This window comes from Aethalodelphis obliquidens, unplaced genomic scaffold (assembly GCF_003676395.1).
Source record: "Aethalodelphis obliquidens isolate GAN/ISIS:26980383/991018 unplaced genomic scaffold, ASM367639v1 scaffold6, whole genome shotgun sequence".
Taxonomy (NCBI): domain Eukaryota; kingdom Metazoa; phylum Chordata; class Mammalia; order Artiodactyla; family Delphinidae; genus Aethalodelphis; species Aethalodelphis obliquidens.
In genome coordinates this window covers 11,414,509-11,435,502 of record NW_020837950.1, presented here as the reverse complement: position 1 = coordinate 11,435,502, position 20,994 = coordinate 11,414,509, and the positions used below count along the sequence as shown (strand labels likewise).

The 20,994-nt window shown below is 37.9% G+C and overlaps 1 protein-coding gene across 3 annotated transcripts in view; it reads right to left on the bottom strand.

Moving 5' to 3' along the window:
* Nucleotides 1–20,994, bottom strand: part of RBM47 (RNA binding motif protein 47) — a 165,588-nt gene that overhangs the window by 23,554 nt on the left and 121,040 nt on the right. For all 3 annotated transcript variants that reach the window (XM_027103107.1, XM_027103105.1, XM_027103106.1), the window contains exon 3: nucleotides 12,413–12,536. The gene's annotated coding sequence lies outside the window, so the exon portion shown is untranslated. The remainder of the gene's footprint in view (nucleotides 1–12,412; nucleotides 12,537–20,994) is intronic.

Sequence of the window (20,994 nt, the reverse complement as noted above, 5' to 3'; positions counted from 1 at the left end):
GGAGCGTCTGGGCCCGTGAGCCATGGCCGCTGAGCCTGTGCTCCGCAACGGGAGAGGCCACAACAGTGAGAGTCCCGCGTACCAAAAAAAAAAAAGATTCAGAGTTGTGGGCTGCCCTGGTGGCGCAGTGGTTAAGAATCCACCTGCCAATGCAGGGGACACGGGTTCGAGCCCAGGTCCGGGAGGATCCCACGTGCCGCGGAGCAACTAAGCCCGTGTGCCACAACTACTGAGCCCACGTGCCACAACTACTGAAGCCCGCGTGCCTAGAGCCCGTGTTCTGCAGTAAGAGAAGACACTGCAATGAGGAACCTGCGCACCACAACGAAGAGCAGCCCCCGCTCGCTGCAACTAGAGAAAGCCCACGCACAGCAACGAAGACCCAACGCGGCCAAAAATAAATAAATTAAAAAAAAAAAAGATTCAGAGTTGTCTTTTTTAAAGACACACTATGAACAATCACTGTAAATGTGCTCCTGGAACACAGTCAATTTACTGATACTAAAAGCAACCTCTGTACCCCTTAGGCAGAAGGCAATGAACTGATGAAACAGATGATCAAACAATATTTGTGTATGTGTTCATTCATTCAATCAAACACTTGCTGATTGAAGTGACTGAACACTTGCTGTATGCCAGGCCATGCTAGGTGCTTGGCGATACAGTGGTGACTACTGCACAGTCCTTAGGGTTCCTAGTCTAGCAAGGGTGGACAAAGAAGGAGGGAGAGGAGGGAGAGCAGAGCAAACATCCTGAGCAAAGATGGGCAGCCACTTAAGATTATTTAACCCTAGGAGGACACATATGTTCTTTCAATTAACATTTTATTGAGTGCCGAAGGTATGACAGTGCCTTCATAAAGTATACAAGCAACAATGAACCATGGGTCAAAACAGAACCCAAGGAGTGACCCAGCTATAACAGGTGGACAAGGACTGAAAATCTGCGCATCTGGTTTAATTACATTTAGAGGCAGATGGAAATTCTGCAAGGTGAAGCTCCCCTTATCCTCCTACACTTAAAGTTACATTATCATATATCGCATTACTGCGAACATAATACCCGATGATGTCGTAGTGGAATGAATTAATTAAAATCATGAAAATCAAAATCAATTTTATTGAGCATCTTTATAAGCCAAACACTCTGCTGACTGCCGTCATTTAGCACAGTGAGATAATTTCAGGCATGTCTACCATTTCTGGAAATGTGGCTGGAGAGTGTATTTTACTTACATGCTACGAAGAGGGTGGCATAAAAGACAACAGATGACTTAAATGCAATCCTCCCTGGAGGGAAGGAGATGGGCCACAAATAATCAAAGAATTTCTGTAACGTATGGTTTAAAAACTCTTGAGTTAATGATAGCTACGATTTTTGAGCAATTATTATGTGCATAAGTCACCTTAAGGAAGTTATTTGATTTTTTGTGACATCCCTATGAGATGAAGTTGAAAATGCAGGCTCTAGAGCAGGGGATCAGCAAACTACAGCCAGAGGGCCAAATTCAACCCTGTGGCTGTTCTTATAAAGTTTTGTTGGAATGTAGCCATGCCCATTTGTTTACATATTGTTTACAGCTGCTTTCATGCTACAGTGGCAGAGTTGAACTGCTGCAGCAGAGACTAGTGTGGTCCACGAAACCTAAAATATTTACTCTCTGGCGCTTTATAGAAGAAGACCTGGTCTAGGGTCAGATTTCCTGGGTTTGAGCCCTAGTTCTTTAACTATGGAGCTGTATGACATTGGTTAAGTTACTTAAAGTCTTCGTTCCGTACCACCCTCATCTGCAAAATGAAACTGGTGGTAATAATAATCACTATCTCAGGGCGTCACTGTGAGGAATAAATTACACAATATATACCAAGTGCTTAGAACAAAACCAAGTATATACTAAGGGTTTGATGTATGTTGGCTATTATTGCCTCCTTTTTAAAGATCAGGAGCTCGAGGCTCAGAGCAATCAAATAACTTACCCAAGACCACTCAGAATTGAAATTTAGCTGATGACAAAGTCCAAGCTCTTTCTACCATGGTACTCTGCCTTTGCTATTTTCTTAGTAATAGGAGAGTTAGGGATAGCCAGTGTTAACAGAATAAAAACAATATCAAGGAGAGATGGACATTGGTTAACAGAGTTGAAGGGAAACTCAAGCACAGATCCACAGCAAAATTGTTGGAAAACCATTCCTTTCTACCAAATGCCTCACTGCACCTCCCACCCTCCCCACTCCTCTTCAGAGAGTTCTACAAACTGTTCCATAGCCTATTTCTGGCCCTTTATAAAGTAGTTAATAGGTTCAAATGATAATTTTTAGACTTAAAAAAAATCTATTGAATTAAATTCTTAAATGGAAATGTTTAGGGACTAGAATTCACATAATCCAAATGTTTTAAGTGAGAATATGGGACCACGATGTGGCAGTGGGATGGGCTTACCCAACCCAGGCTCTGGAGTCAGACTGCCTGGCTTATCCCCTGGCTCCACCGCTTGAGAAACAAGTGTCATCACACCAGTCACTTTAATCTTTGTGAGCCTGTTTCACCATCTATAAAATGGTAATAATATACCTCACACTGTTGTGAAGATTAAATGATAATGCATATACAGCACTTAGAAAAGTACTTGGCTATATTAAATGCTCAAATTGACTACGTTTTATATTTTCATATCCTATATAATTTTTAAATTATTATTATTTCAGTTGGGCAAAATAGCAGACGTTTTTCAAGGATGTTCTCTTGGGAGAGAACTATATAGCCACAGCTTAGAATCACGAATTTTCTGCTTGACAATTTAATTTTTAAAAGCTAAAGAATCTGAGGGAATTTACTCCCAGAGTTTTGTGGATACACTGGAAGGGAACTTCTATAGCTATTATGTTCTATATTTATATAGGAAAATGCTTTAAGACATTGTAAATGTGAAATGTTATAATGATGCATTTTTAAAGCTAATGATTATGCAAAAAGCAAACACTATGTTCTTTTTGATATTTGTTCAATTGTGTATTATATTCTTTTTATCACTACTTAGTATACCTACACTAATGCTTTGTGTCTACCCATTGAATGTAGCAGTAAATATTGCTTATTGACTATGATATATTCAAATTACCACTGCAAGTTTAAGAAAGTTACCTGGGAATAATCACAGAAAAACTTTATGTGCCAGCATTGGAATATATGAACTGGTAGTTTGATGAATGGTTATTTTTATTATAAAAATATTCTTTAATTTGCAAAGGGATTTATAATAGAGTTCCTTTAGATAGGAAGTCCCCTATGTCATCTAGAATATGATTCAAGTTATTACAAAATCGATCTCTCTCTCTATATATATATCTTTCCTGTATATACCTTCCCTATACTGATATATACCTACAAACTATGCCAAAGTATCAGTCCCATTTGCTTGATGGAGAAACTGGATGATCATGTGCTTAAGCTCAAGATCACAATTACACAGTGATAAAATTGGAATTATAATTTAATAAAGGAACCTTATCTTTGGGATGATAGTCTCTAGTTTAACTTCTGTTTGACAATAGAGTCCATTTATATTCAAGACAAAATCTGGGCAGTCCAAATAGAGTAGAGATCCAGATATCTATAGCTTTTTAAAAATTCTAAAATTTGTGTGTAAAGAATATTTTTCATTTGCTTAGTTTCTTGAATTTATGCCAGAACAGATTTAGAAAGTGAACTTTCCCAAACATAAGCTTACACAGTCTTTATGATGATGTGTAAATGCTCTTCCTTTCCTCCAATTTCAAACTATATTTGCAAGTTATATAGTAATAATATGGTCTATTATTACTCTGCCATATTATACATGAGTACATGCTCTATGGGATATGTTCTTATATTACCTTCTGGTGGTATGTCAAATAGTAGTCTATAAGAATATCATAGGTCTCTTTGTAAGAAAAATGACAAATTGTCTGTTCTGAAACAAAGACTCTGAAATGGAGTGACATAGTCAAACATTAGCTTCAGTTTTAGGTGTGACCTTCTGATTTTGTTTGGTTAACATTAGTCATTTCAGTTCTGACTATGAAAAAATATCTGCTACCACAGAAAAAAACCAGATCCTGTTTAATGTTGACGTCCTTGTATTTCATTGCCAAGTATCCCAAGGCAATAGTTACAGTGAAATAGCATTTGGCCAGAAATACTCTCAATGCTGAATAAGCCATGGGTTACTTTCTTCTACAAATGTTTAAGTTGAATGCGGGTTATTTTTGAAATTAAAAATATTTTTAAATACCACAACAATACGACTATAATAGGCTCTTTGTGAGAAAAAAAATATAAAAGAAAGTAAACTTTATAGTGGGGGGCAAAGACGATATGCATGAAAATGCAACTTTAAACTAACCCCCAAATTATATTTTTTTATTCATTAAATGTTTAAATATTACTCTCCCTTTACTACCTTTGGTCTTCCTCTGGTGATATTTGGTTTATTATTATTATTATTTTGCATACAGTGAGAAACGAAAATGATAGTTTAAAGAACAGGTCCTTCTAGCAAAAGTATGGCTAAAGTTAAACCCTAATACTCAGTAGCTTAATTCTTATTATAAAAACTTGGACTCTATTAGAAATGGGGCCATCAGAGAGAGGTCCCTTTATAACAGAAAAAGTCAAATTCACTTTCTATTATGAAGTGATTTTAGACATTTTAGGCTATTTCCACTTTCTTCTACACTGTTTGAAATGTATTAGAAAAATTAAAAGAATATGGTTTATCTCATTAGGTATAATTGAAGCTTTTCAAAGGCAGGGACCTTTATTTTGGTATCCCCAGTGCCTAGCACTGAATGAAAAAATATTTCAATAAAGGAAAAAATTAATGAAAGAACCAGTGAATGAGCACTGCCTTTTATAAGAAACATGGTAGGATAAAGCTACAAAAAGAATTTTAATATTATGTATAACTACCAGTAAATTGCTCTGGATATGTTTTTCTATTTATACTTATCTATTTATTTAACTTTTGTGGTTTACCTGCATTTGGAACTGTGTACAAATAGCCATGCCAAGTACTGTCCAGGGTGTGTCAACATAATCAGAAGGAGCACACTGAAGAATGGATAGGTCAGCTTTGGTACAGGAGCTGGCATTTCTAATACACAGTTCAGGCATCAGCAGTGTCAAGGGGAAAAGCCCCGCCAACCATTGACTGATGGACTATGTCGAAGGCTCCCTAGACACTTCTTGGTAAAGCAGGCACTGGTCAGGCAGCTGGAGAACTTCCATGACTTTTTTTTTGCCTGAGCCGATATGCTTAGCTTCTACTGTATTGTCTCAGGGATTTGGTAGAGATTTTCTGCCGCCACAAGGAAATAGGCACAAAGACAGTGCCTGACCATGAAGGCAGTTTCCATATGCTCTCTTATGTGCAGGTGTTTTGAAAGGCTGGGTGTTACACTGCTTCAGCTCACACAATGGGATAGGGTCCTTTTCTCTCTGGTATTTCTCTGCTTCCGAGCAGTTCTCTACCATGCAGTAGTGGGTCTTAATGACGTGGAAGAGAAATCACAAACTAATCTGATACTGAATAGAATACAGAAGTTCACAAATGTCTATGTAGGAAATCTCCAAGTTTCTTGATCCAGTCGTGTCACTTACCTATCTGTCTTGCCACATAGGCAAGCAACCTCTTGTTCAGCAGGGAAAAAGTGGAGAAGCAGCACTGGGACCTCTGGTTTTAGGGGAGAAAAAAATCACTATTGCCGTCTTTCCTCCTTATTCATATTTCTTCATAATTTCTTTTTCTTAATTATTTTTTTCTCTTTCTCATCTTAAATTCTCATTCAATATCCCTGGTTTTCAAATGTAAATACCTGGTTACTAAGTACCCCAGAGTAACTTATAGGAATAGAGCGATGCTACTGATTAGTAGCTGTTTGCTTTAATCCTTGTTTAAATAACACACACACACACCACTTTTTACCGGGTATTCACCACTTGAACAAAATGTAGTAATATATGGTTTTAAACTAGGGAAAGGAAGAGAGTTTCTCAATTACAAATTATTTAAATACTAAATTGCTAATTTTTTCAAGGTAGAATTTGCAGAGTTTTTTTTTTTTTTTTGGCGGGGCGGTCATAGGGAAGTTGCTCTATTCTTAGGAAAGATATTTATTAAAAGAAGGAGAAGAAAAGAGGGTGGAGGGGAAGGAGAACCAGTTTTCCCAGTCTCTATAATTTAACTAGGCAGTTAAAGTTAACTGGAAATTTACATAAAAGTTACATAGAATATAAAAGTTATACAGAAAGCAGAACTTAGTTAAAGAAACTCATGAAATATAGACTGAAATTTAAGGATGGAAATGAACAGAAAATATATCTCCAGAGTTTTCCTGAACCTAGGGCATTTAGAATAAAACGGTCAAGTGTCAGGAAGCTTACGATTTTTCAGGTATAATAAACTCCTGGGACTATTGCTGGAGATGTAATTGCTGTTCACGTCTCACGCAGTCTGTACTTTCCTTGTGTGCACTTGGAGTTAATATTTCAATTGAAAACTTAGCATACCAGCAAAAACGCCCCTGATTTAAGCTGGTCATTTATTCTCAGTCTCACAGGGAAATACTGGATATTCTTTGAGTTAATAAAGTATGAACTGATTTTAATGCTTCAAGGGAAATATAGTACACCAGTCTTGCAAACTGTTTTTAGAAAGTGTGGCTTAGCTTATCCCACCTGACATCAGAAAACTTAAGAGGCTTAGTTATTTCCTTTTTCTCTAAGTCGCCTTTTATGGTAAAGAGAAGATGAGGACCCAGAGCAGCAAACAGTTTATGTCTGTAAACCAGCCCCCATGAAAAACAAGAGGGGACAGACTGGGTCACAGTGTGTTTCTCATAGGTCCTGAAGTCAGAGTCTTAGTAGATAAACAGTAATTTATTTGAGATTTGGATGCCCAACTGCCAATACTGGGTTCTAATGTTGAGGATCTAATTCATGTGCAGAATCCTGCAACTATGAGTTATGTGAGTGGGGCGATGTTATCTCCAAGCCTGTCAGAGCAGTGAGTGCAGGGCAGACCTTTGGTCCTGGTGATACTGGCAGCTTACACCGCCTGGTAGTTTCTTCTTCTCAAGATTCTGCAAGCGAAGGCTAAGCAGACCTTCACATTTTACACTGTAAGCACATTTAGGTTCTGTTCACTGTAAAACAGAACTAGGATTAACTGTTTTGGAAATACAGTTTGCCCACATAACTGTGGCTAATCTAGTTTGGTTTCTCTAAAGCAGCACCAAGAGAAATTTATTTTTGTACGAACATAAATAAATAAAAATTTGCTGTAGCCCAAAATTCACAGTCACAGTGCATGGAGTGACCTCTCTTCCCCTCTGCTGCCAAGTATATGTACATATAACACACACACACACACACACACACACACACGAACACAACACATACACACACACTCCCTTTTTTCTTCTCAGCCTAAAATGCTATCTACCTCTGCTGTTCTTTTTTTTTTTTTAACATCTTTATTGGAGTATAATTGCTTGACAATGGTGTGTTAGTTTCTGCTTTATAACAAAGTGGATCAGCTACACATATACATATATCCCCATAACTCCTCCTTCTTGCGTCTCCCTCCCACCCTCCCTATCCCACCCCTCACACCAGTCAGAACAGCCATCTTCAAAAAATCTACAAACAGTAAATGCCGGAGAGGGTGTGGATAAGAGGGAACCCTCCTGCACTGTTGGTGGGAATGTAAATTGATATAGCCACTATGGAGAACAGTAAGGAGGTTCCTTAAAAAACTAAAACTAGAACTACCATATGACCAAGCAATCCCACTATTGGGCATATACCCTGAGAAAACCATAATTCAAAAAGAGTCATCTACCACAATGTTCGCTGCACCTCTGCTGTTCTTTTATTGGGGATTTCATCAAGCATGTTTGCATCAAAATGCTTGCTGATCCTGGCCACTGCCTCACAGCTCTCACTGCTATATCCTAGTTATAAGAGCTGAGCCTGCTGGGCTGTTAGTTCCCCAATTGCTTCAGCTTTCTCTCATCTGTCTGTTGGGAAACCACCAAAGCCTACACGAGAAAGAAAAGTGAGTGAGGATGAGCATACATGTGAATATGTGTGCCAGTTGCTTAACTGACACACACCTTCACTGAGACATGATAGGATTGAAAAGTACCTCTTTAGAAGGAAGCCTGGCCCTTACCATACACCATATACAAAAATTGACTCACAGTGGATCAAAGACCTAAATGTAAGAGCTAAAACTGTAAAACTCTTAGAAGAAAATATAGAGGAAAAACTGCATGACATTGGATTTGGCATTGATTTCTATGACACCAAAAGCACAGGCAACAAAAGAAAAAAATGGATAAATTGGGCTACATCAAAACGAAAACTTCTGTGAATCAAAGAACACTGTAAGCAGAATGAAAAGGCAACCCATGGAACAGGAGAAAATAATTTCTCAAAATATTAAGGAATTAATATGCAGAGTATACAAAGAACTCCTACAGTTCAACAATAAAAAAGCAAGCCAACCAATTTAAAAATTGGCGAAGGGCTAAACAGGCAGTTCTCCAAAGATGATACACAAATAGCTAATAAGCATAAGATGCTCAACATCACTAATCATTAGGAAGATGCAAATCAAAACCACAATAATATACCACTTCATACCTGTTGGGATGTCTATGATTTAAAACAACACAGAAATAAGTGTTGGCAGGAATGTGGAGAAATTGGAACCCTTGTGCATTGTTGGTGGGAATACAAAATGGTGCAGCTGCTGTGGAAAACAGTATGGTAGATCCTCAAAAACTTAAACATAGAATTATCACATGATCCACCTGTTCCACTACTGCGTTTATACTCACAAGAATTGAAAACAGGGATTCAAACGGATATTAGTACCACCCATGATCACAGCAGTATTATTCACATAGCCCAAAGGTGGAAATAACCCATATGTTCATCAATGCGTGAATGGATAAACAAAATGTAGTATATATACAAAATAGAAAATTATTCAGCCTTATAAAGGCAGGAAATTCTGGCACATGCTACAACATGGATGAACCATGAAAATATTATGCTAAGTGAAACATGCCAGACCCAAAGGAACAAATATTGTATAATTCCTCTTATATGAGATACCTGGAATAGTCAAATTTATAGAGACAGAAAATAGAGTGGTGGTTGCCAGGAGCTGGGGGGAGGGAGGAATGGAGAGTTATTGTTTAATGGGTACAAAGTTTCAGTACAGGAAGATGAGAAAGTTCTAGAGATGGATGGTGGTGATATTTGCACAACAATGGGAATGTATTTAATGTCTCTGAACTGTACATCTAAAAATGGTTAAAATGGTAAATTTTATGTTATGCATATTTTACCACAAAAAAAAAAAAAAGAGTCATGGAAAACCAGCAGAGTTAATATATGGAATGAAAGGGAGGAAGGAATGCAGATCTTTAAGAGAAAATGGGAAAATGATTAGACAAATGATGTTCTAGGTTTTGCAGCTTTTTTCTTCATATTTACGATTCAAATTGCAAAGAGAGGCAAATGATCAATATATTGGCTTTTCAACTGAGACTTTTCAAGTGTGTGAAATCTAGTCAAAACGTGTCCTTGTTCCAAGATTAAGATTAGAGCTAGTCTGAGGTATTATTACAATTCCTTCATGCTTTTAGATTTTGGAAGTTGTTCCAACATATATGTAACTTTTTTTTCTGAGTACAAAACAAACCGGTATTACAAAGTGGCACAAAATCTGAGTAGAAAGGAATCCAGCAAATATTTATGAAGTATCTACTGTGTGTTAAAATGCAAGGGACAGTCTGCTTCAAAGAGAGAGCAATGGCCAGTGGCAGACTTTCTTGCCAAAGTTTGGCCCAGTCTCCCTGACATTGCTCAGTGTATCTCAGTAGTTGAGTCAGACAATTTTAACATTCCTGGTGGATGTAAGTGGTAATGGCGAAGGATAGCTAAACATTCATGCCTATTTACTCCTTAAACCTGTTGGGTGTGTTCCAAAGTTTGAAAATCTGATCAAAATTCATGAACAGTACCAGTACTAGGACAGACTTTCAGTGTATGGGTGGTGAGGATGACGATTAGACAGAACTCATCTGTAGAAACAATCGCTTTAAAATCCGAGTCATGACTCTCCAAATTTCTGTGAAGCCCACTGACATTCCTTTGCTTTGGGGGTCCTCGGCCTTTGCTATTTTATCTATTACTTATGAATTATAGATGTTAGAGCTAAAAGAAACCTTAGAGGCCATCTTGAAGGATTTTCCTATTACTTTACTTTTACATTTTAAAATATGATTAACTTGAAATTTTTTCCTAGTATTTAACGCAGGGAAACCTTTTTCTCCTAAAGAACTGGTGTGCTTTCACTGTGGGATAATGGAAATTATACAACACATCATGTTGTTCAAAGTTTAGATATCTTTAATTGCTGTTTTCACTATTTTGTGTACTCACATATTTTTACTAAAAACCACCTCAGACACTCTTTAGATATAGACAAATTGAACCTCTCACTTTAAAGAAGAAGAAGCAGGTCTTGAGAAGTTAAGTGACCTATCCAAGGTTAAGTATTTTTGTTTGTTGTTTGTCTGGACTCACCAACTGAATTAAGCTTCTCATAGACAAAGAAAAGCTCTTTTGTTCCCCGGAAGCACATAGTACAGAAATGAACACAAGCAGTCGTAATGAATGCCAAGTGAATGAATGCAAGCCTCATAGGTGCTTTCCCCCATGAACAGATCTGAGAGATCAAGGTGGATGCAGTGTCGATTGGATGATACTGTCTTCTACTTCAGAGACCTGGTGTTGGTTAAGGTTGGGCTGGGCCAGGGGGAGGGAACAGGTTTATACTTCCTGAGCTTCTGTAGAAATATTTATAATTTTACATCTTCTCAACGTGATAGAATTCAATCTGTACATGTGTGTAGTGGTATGAACATTGTCATATATAATAGGTGGGGATGGGAAGGCAAATATAATTGGGTACATTTCTGGAGGATAGTTTGACAACATCAAGAGCTTTACAGTAGTCATTAAAAGCAGTTCCTTCTCATTAATTCCACTGATAGAAATTTACCCCAAGAAAATAATTGGAGACATGAGTAAAATTTATAGTCAGGCATGTTCACTACTGTGGTATTTATAGCATAATGTAATGAACATAATAGCATGTATTTATATGTGATGTAACAAACAATGTTCAGCAGTATGGAAATGGCTATAAAAATTCCAGCACAGTTGTAGGCTAGAGTACTTATTTCATGTTCTCAACTCTGTTAACCTTGTTAAAAAATATTTTAGAATATATATGAAAATTTTTTAAAAACTTTAAAAGGACTAAATATACTATAATGTTAACTGTGGTTACCTTTCGATTGTGGGATTATAAATAATTTTATGTTATTCTTTAATTTCCAAGTTTCCTTTAATTAATATGCTTTCAGAAAAAGAAAAAAAATATATAAAAATATATAGAAAAAAATAAATATAATTAAAACAATTAAATATATATAATTAAAACAATTTTAGCTCTCTGAGTCCCTGAATCCAGAATCCAGCCTAGAGGATATGAAAAGGGACTTCGGCGGGGCATGGGGAGTTGCTGGGCAATCAGTGTCACCAGTAGCCCCTCCCTAACACACAGGGATCTACAGCCTCTACCTTTCAAAGCTAAGTGAGGGCCATTTCTGTGGCCGGGAGGGCTGCCCATCCAAGGTTCTGGGTGAAGCTGATACGAGCAGCTTCTTTCTTCTGTGCCCCCATCCCTGCCACAGCATACATAGGATTATCACCCACCGAATAATAATACCTTCTGTCTGTGGAGAATTATATAGTTGTCACAGTATATTTACATATGTTGTAATTCATTGGATTGCCATGATTTGGAGAGTCTAACATAACAGTAGTTACTTTTACCTTATATGACAGGTGAGGAAACAGAAATTAGAGAAAGCACAAGGATTGTTCGAGAACACACCAGTATCTTCTATAGCTTGTACAAAGGACCCTTCCTTGCATCCAAAATTTCGAAAGACAACTCTGATTGAAATACCCTTGATCTTTTTTTTTTTTTTTTTTTTGTGAGGGAGACATTTATAAGCAATGCACATTTTTCCTTAATTCCTAAGATGCTCACATATCAGCAGCAGTAGTTTTTCCTCTTGGGCCACAAAGATGTAAACAACAAAGAAATAAGGATTTTATATTGTCGGTTCAAAATGACTTACCAAGTTCTATGTACTACTAACGTTGCGACATAAACATACACCAGGTACACATTGTCTATACAGCAGACATCTTGGTTCATAAGAATGAAAATTTAATGTTTTCCTTAAGTGAAGAAGAAAAGGACACCAGTGGGTGTACTTACCAAAAACCACCAATTTGATTTGTCTGGTCCTTTACACAATGTTGAATACGAATATGCAAGGAGATTCAGGCAGCTTCCTTGGGATTTCTCAGTTCAATTTGTGGAGTGCCCTTTGAGGCAAATCCTAAGAGGTAAAAAAAAAAAATTGCTAGGAATGTTTTCTATTTGAATATAATTTTCGTATGTGCATTACGAATTTGGGGCCATTTTCTTCAAAAAATGAATTACTATTACTAATTAACATAGTCTCTACAAACCAAGAAATGCAACCCTTTATTCCTCCTTCTATCCTTGAAAAGACAGGGAACAGTAATAAGAAAATAACCAATTCCTTCCTTTGTTTTATTTTCCCCTCTGTCTCATTTATCTGTACCCCACCCCGCCACCGACTCCAAAATGCACAACACAATGTTTAGGAATGAATACACATGTAGCTTATATTTTATGCTTATAGATTCACAAAAAGAAGAGGTGGTGCTCTTTACAGAGATGATACTATCTAGCTCATGGACTCCCCCTGCCCCATTTGGGGGCTTATGCCACACGTCACTATGGATCATCACATTCTTGCCTGCAGAATCCAAAGAGGGTCTCAAAAACCACTGCAACAAGCGCTCCAGCCAACCACTACCAACTGATTAGAAGTGGTATAAAAGCAACTTGTTATTCTGCCCTAAAATGAAGAGTTAAGACTCTTCTGAGGATGTTCTTTGCACGGACTACTATAAAAAGTAGGATTTGGGATCCTAGGATAATCTTAAAAATCATGATATAGAAAACATTCAGATTATGAAACTTAAGTTCAAGATAAGGGTATTTTGGATGAGACGTTAAAATATATCCTAAGCACAAAATTTTTACCTGTATTTCACATCTGAAAATATAATCTACCAAACTTCAGGAATATTCTCTCCTCACTATGGAGAGCCCTCATTAAGCCATCTGAAGATCCAGATGACTTCCACGATTCAATATGGCACAGTGGCTGCAACACCAGACTCGGAGCACCTAGAAGACTGGGATTTTAATTCTAGCTCTGCCATGCCTTGTTCTGTGTTCTCAGGCAAATTATTTTACCTGGCTGAGCCAAAGTTTGCTCCCCTGAAGAAATAAAAGAGTTGGATTACCAGTAGTTTTCAAACTGGTTTTTTACTATTTGTTTTGTTTTCCTTCGTTTTTTTAGGTGTAGCGTCCTTTCTTCCACCAAAAATTTACCTAGATGCAGAAACAAACTGATAAAACAGGAGCTGGCTAAACTGGTGGTTGGGGATGATATGGGGAAGCATCTCCACCCATTCTGCTCCATCATCCACGGGGGCTGTATGGAAACACCATAGGATCTTTAGGACCACAGAGCACAATTTGGAACCTGCCAATTAAATGGCCTCTAGGGACTTCCCTGGCAGTCCAGTGGATAAGACTCCGTGCTCCCAATGCAGGGGGCCTTGGTTCCCCTGGTCGGGGAACTATATCCCACATGCATGCCTAAACTAAGAGTCTGCATGCCACAACTAAGAAGCCCGCATGCCGCAACTAAGAAGCCCGCATGCTGCAACGAAGATCCCGTGTGCTACAACTAAAACCCGGTGCAGCCAAAATAAATAAATAAATAAACAAACAAATAAATAAATGGCTTCTAAAGTCAGTTACAGCTCCAAAATTATTCTGCCATAACTATCTCTATAATGCAATGACTGGCAAGGCATTCAATGGGATTCATAACTTTATGGGAACACAAGCAATAAAACTAAATCAGGGCTTCCCTGGTGGCGCAGTGGTTAAGAATCCGCCTGCCAATGCAGGGGACACGGGTTCGAGGCCTGGTCTGGGAAGATCCCACATGCCGTGGAGCAGAGCAACTAAACCCATGTGCCAGAACTACTGAGCCTGCGCTCTAGAGCCTGCAAGCCACAACTACTAGGCCCACATGCCACAAATACTGAGCCCGCGCGCCTAGAGCCCATGCTCCGCAACAAGAGAAGCCACTGCAATGAGAAGCCCGAGCACTACAAAAAGAAGTAGCCTCCGCTTGCCGCAACTAGAGAAAGCCCGCGCGCAACAACGAAGACCCAACGAAGCCAAAAGTAAATAAATTAAAAAAGCTAAAAAAACAAAAAACAAAAAACTAAATCATACTCCAATAAAGATGTTTAAAAAAATAACTAAATCATGAGCTGGCTTTAATCCTTATTATCAATGATCTACTAAAAAAAAAAAAAAGCCACACCCTCAAATAAATCATAGAGTAATTGCTGTTAAACTCTGTACATCTCAAAGCATATAATCCTCACCCTTCGTCTGTGAGGTCGATTTTCTAAATGCTACATCCTGGATAATACCTAATGATCAGCATCACAGTGTTTCATAAATAAAAATAAATGTGCAAATTACACAAGCCGTGTCCTGAAATTAATTCTACCCTGTCAAGGCAACAGAATAAAATGTAGACTCCTGCACTATTCATTTACTAGTTAAGTGAATCCAGACAAATTTATTCAACTTTTCTGAGCCTCAGTCTCCACATCCATAAAGTGGAGCTAATTCCTTGCAGGACTGCATGGAGAACAGAGAAAATACTTGTAAAGCACCATTCCTGGCACATATTTGTGCAGAATTGTAAGTTTTCTCTCTATAATGGCAAATTTTTTCCTTTGAGAAATAATATCATGGTAATGGACATGTAAACTCTATGAATTGGAAGCAAATTATTAATATATAAATGAAATTATAGGTTTTATATAGTTTTGTGCTAAATCTTAATGATGGGAAGAAGAATTCAAGTGCCTTTCACAGCTATTCAAAGTAACAGAAAATTTCCCCCAAATATACAATGGAATATTACTCAGCCATAAAAAGAGACGAAATTGAGCTATTTGTAATGAGGTGGATAGACCTAGAGTCTGTCATACAGAGTGAAGTAAGTCAGAAAGAGAGAGACAAATACCGTATGCTAACACATATATATGGAATTTAAAAAAAAAAAATGTCATGAAAAACCTAGGGGTGAAACAGGAATAAAGACACAGACTTACTAGAGAATGGACTTGAGGCTATGGGGAGGGGGAAGTGTAAACGGTGACAAAGCGATAAAGAGGCATGGACATATATACACTACCAAACGTAAGGTAGATAGCTAGTGGGAAGCAGCCGCATAGCACAGGGAGATCAGCTCGGTGGTTTGTGACCGCCTGGAGGGGTGGGATAGGGAGGGTGGGAGGGAGGGAGACGCAAGCGGGAAGAGATATGGGAACATATGTATATATATAACTGATTCATTTTGTTGTGAAGCTGAAACTAACATACCATTGTAAAGCAATTATACTCCAATAAAGATGTAAAAAAAAAAAAAAACACTTCGGACTATTTGTTTCCAGAAAAATCCGATTTTCCAGAATGGCTCCAAACATAACCCATTTCATAAATATTTTAATATTATTTTGTCATAAAAATCTTCAAGCGAAACCCACATGCTACTTTCTCCCCGTGGCTTCACACTCCTCCTGACACAAAATTGGGTGTCTCAGGGCACCCTGTTTGAGAAGTCGATCTCTAGTACAAATCCTCCATTTTACTGTGGAGGAAACTGTCTTACTGAAGGTCATGTAAAATTTGTGGGGCATTTCTTAGAGAAAAGAATTATTTCCAGACATAAACTGGGTTAATTAATTCATTCCAACCCCTCACCCATTCCTTGTTGTATGAAAAAGCTATGGATATTGTCCATTATATCATGAAGTCTTTAGGAAGCTCAACTGGGGAAATTTGCTTAGATTCCAGTAGAAGAAAAAGCTGTTCTGAGCAGAACACTGGTTTGTTTTCAATTTTTCAGGCATGTGAATCTTAAGAGTTACTCATGGGTCCTTCTTCAACAAATGGTGGGATCTGAGGGCAATCGTTTGTTGGACTTATGACGCCTGTGGCATCATCTTAATTTGCCTACCCTGATTTTTTTACCCTCTCTTCTTTGTCTACCATATGTATTTTTGAAAGCAGTTCAAATCCACTTTTGCAATGAGGCAGGGTGTAAATAAGTATGTGAAATTAATAAATGTATTATTTCCCAAAGGATGTTCCAATCTAATATCAAGTTCCATGTCACACTCTGCTTCTCTCAACTCTCACGCATAAACCGAGGCTAAAAATAACTTTCTCACCCTGACTCCTCCACCAACAAATGAGAATTCTGTTTCTTAAAAACAAATCCTGGGCTTCCCTGGTGGCTCAGTGGTTGAGAGTCCGCCTGCCGAAGCAGGGGACACGGGTTCGTGCCCCGGTCCGGGAAGACCCCACATGCAGCGGAGCAGCTGGGCCTGTGAGCCATGGCCGCTAAGCCTGCACGTCCGGAGCCCGCAACGGGAGAGGTCACAACAGTGAGAGGCCCGCGTACCGCAAAAAAAAAAAAAAATCCTTTCTAAAGATAAACCAGTTGCCCACACCCAGGGACGCTAGGACACGGGCCTAAAGCTACCAGGAGACTACCAGGGCAACAGTCTAGTAACTGAGTTCTGGTTCTCGCTCTGCCACCAGCAGTGTGAGACCACCCGTATGCCACTCAGCTTTTTGGCCTCAGCATCCTCACCGGTATAATGAAGCTGCTATTAACACCACATGTGAGAGTCATTACAAGGATAAAATGAGACACTACATTTGAAGGCATCGTGTAAACTGCCAACCATCAACTCCGGCCTGGATGCCTGCAGTAGTATCCCAGCTGACTTCACCCATCCACTCTTGCCTGCTGCAATCAATCTGGCTCTCAAGACAGGCTAAGTGACCTTTTAAAAACACACAATTCGATCATGTCACCCTCCTGCTTAAACCTCTACACTCTCTTCCACTGCCCTTAGAATAAAATCAGTATCCCTAGTAAGGTGTATAAGGAAGACTGGCTGCTCCCTCCAGCCTCATCTTGTGTCACTTCCTCCTTAACACTTGCTGTTCCCAGTGCCTTAAACCCTCACCAATGCTCCTACCTAGCCAACTTGTTCTCATCCTTACACGTCACTCCTCAGAGGTCATCCCTGGAGCCCCTCAGAACATTCCCGAAACATCATATAATCCCTCACAGCACTTCTCATAACACTGGCTTGAACCTCATGAAATTGCTGTTTGGGGGGACAAAAACGGTAGAATATGGGCAACTTTATATGGTTTAATCTTACAGTAGTTGGTATAATAGCAGTCTTCTCCAGGCAATTGTAAATTTGCCCGGGGCAGAATCTAGATCTGACTCATTACTATAATCCCAGTGTCCCACACACAATCCTAGCACAGGAGTAGGTGCTTCATACTTTAATTAGTGTGAGGAATTGTTACTACTTTTTAATGCTAAACACATAATTTATATATCGTCATTGGTAGTATCACGTTTTTATTCAGATGCCACTTCTGTGTTGCAAGGGAACAAAATGAAGAAATAGAACACAGAAAATCACCGTTTTAAGATTTTCATTTCTGGTGTTTCTGGAAAGAAAGAATGAATTCTAGTAAGTATAATACATGTCATCGGGGATAGAATTTAGCCCACTGGTATGGTATCATTTATGGATTTTTTTTCTTTTTTAACTCAAATGTTTCTCACCAAAGGGCAGAAGGAAAACAACTCTCAAAGGAAACCAGATGATTTGGATTTATCTTTTTTTACAGTTTTTGCCACGTGACAGCAAATCAATTAGGGGGGAAAACTAGCATATAAAAGAGTGCTAGACTTGAAACCAAGGAAGTTAAAAATACACTTCCCCATGATATTCAAAAAGAATGCATCTAAAACATTCCCAGATCGCCTTACCCAGCTATGCCTTATCTTGTGTCCCTCCTGAATTGAACAGAGGAAAGACCAAGTCTAAACAAGTTGGGATGATGTACAGGGTAGGGGAGGCTTGTGCACAAAGCATGTAACTTAATAATATTAATAACAGCTAATATTCACAGAGTACTTATTATGCACCAGGCACCGTGCTAAGCATTTCGTGTACCCTGTCTTATTTAATCATTACTACAACCGCACAAAGCAAATTCTGTGGTTATACTCATCCTGGAGATGAGGGAACTAAACAGAAGGAGGCTGCCCATTTGCTCAGGTCCTTTAACTGTAAATGATGAAGCTGGGATTCAACCCCAGGAGGTCTGAGACCAGAATCTGTGCTCTTAATTATTCTGCTCTATGGAAGAATCCGATTGCTTCTACACCCCAGTCTGGAAGAGTGGAAAACTAAAATTTGTGTTATCACAAAAGTGACAAATTACTCTATATGTATTTATATTGCAGCTTCAGAGTCATTTATGAGAAGTCAGAACTGTGAATGGCAAACCCACGGATTTTCAAGGCCCAACATCTAAGAATTTTTTGAAGCGTCTCAATATTCAACTTTAAACAGTAAAAGATATTCTCAACTTGGGTTAGAAATAAAGATAGGAGTTTAACTTTTTGGATGAAAAGTAGAGAATGTTAGATACTCATAAATATCATGAGCTCAGAAATACCTCATTACCCAATTTGTTCCCTAGATTCTTGAAAAGCTGGCACATTTGGGGAAGTTTTTGAGAAATCAGAGACCCCATGAAAGGAGTAAACAGAGCCTGCAATTTCACTTTCTACGGTTGTCAATAATCTCTAATCAGATCTTTCTTGCTAACGTTTAATAAAATAATCTACCTCTTTTAGTAGCAAAGAAAACAAACACGCTAACATTCACATCAGAGAAATTATTTTTAAAATTAACGCAAGTTACTAATTCTTTACGTACGATTCACAGGTGGTGGTTATTGATAGATCACTACCCAGCCCCCCTCCATCTTTGTGCATTGACATTTGACCCTTTTTATAATGTGCACCTTGTACCAGTGAAACCTAAGGCACCAGCTAGTTACTCATTAAACCTGGGTGCCAAGGGCTGACTTGTACAAATTATGCTGTTAACTGCCCAGCCTGGCCTGTGTGCAGAAGTGGAAAAAGCAATCATCATAGCTGTGAAATTCTGTCATATCGGCAGAACTGAACTACAAATTGCAGCAATTCGTGCCTGACCTCTGATCTGTGAAGTTAGTCTAAACCTTTGAACCTCAGCTTGGAATTGAGAAACAGCATTTACTTGTACCAGAGAAGATGGCTGCTGTGAATAGTTAACTCCGTGACTGGTTCTTGATCTACATCCACCTCCCCCAAAGAGTCAACCACAGCAAGAGACTTAGGAGGGAGATCTCGAGAGTAGACTTCTCATAAGGCGGCATTATGAACAAGTCTAATATAAGTAGAAAATTTCAGGATGCAAGTCTTTTAAAGGAGCATATAAAAATAATTTTTGAAAAGGGGAGAATCTGAGATAACTGAAATCACTGGGCATTTATACCTAGGGATAATGTGCACTAAAAAAATTATCTTTACAAGTTAAACAAAAATAGAGTTTTAACTAAACACTAAAATTAACTCTGCTCAATATTCTGCACCGACCTAAATGAGAAAAGAATTTGCAAAGGAACAGATACATGTATAACTGAATCATTTTGCTGTACACCTGAAACTGACACGACGTTGTTAATCAACTATAATCCAATATAAAATAAAAATTAAAAAAAAATTTTACCAGATGGTACCATCTCTCATATTATATTTTTAAACAAATACATTATCTAATTTCTGTTAGAAATTTACAGCTTTTAAATTTACAGCTTTTAAAGCCCATATTAAGACATTTCTGGGAAAAAGCAATCATGGGAAACCAGTTAAACTTCTCTTTGAACTCAAACTTACCTTCTGATACTAAACATTAGATGTAGGCTAACGAATACGTATAATAATAAATGTTTTTTCAATGTATACATTTTGTCGCAACATTGATTCATCATACTTTATTCATAATGAAGAGGGTTTTTCTTTTCAGGATTAGCTTCAAATGCTATCCAAATCGCTCCATTTCCAGGTAGAAAGAAGCGAATAAAGATTCTTTATCTCTGGTTTCTTTGAGTTAATATTAGAACAAATCTAAACAGCACATAAATTATAACTAAACTATTCGTTCTAATAAAAGTGAAACTAATTTATGTAGTCTTTAAAGTATATAAACCTACACTTAACTAATTCCATTTTATAAAGTTTACTATTGGTTTGAAAAAATGATTGATACAAGAGAGTCTATATCTTATACCAGCACTTTACTCAGAGGAAAAGTCATTATCACTAACTTCTGTGCAGTAACTCTCAAGAGCTAATTCCATTAATTTCTCATTTTTCCTTACCACATGTCACTTAAAATTTCTTCTTTAACGACTGACTCTGAAATGACTTTGGAAAATAAATGTGGACATTATTGATAAATTCCTGCTTTTTGTCCCATAATTAAAATAGCAGCAATCTATGAAAACATGACTTTTTTTTCCCACCTAGTTTTTTCAAGTTTGTTAAAGTGAAGAGATGCTAGACAAACTAATTTAAAAAAAAAATGTTCTTAGCTTAGGAATTTCGGTTTTGCTGCTGGTAAGACAAACTGTGCAGCATTTGAAATTCTCACAAACGTCCTTTTTTTTTCTTTCTTCTTTTTTTGCCTTCGGTTAAAAACAAAACAGATCATTTGTTTATTCTACGT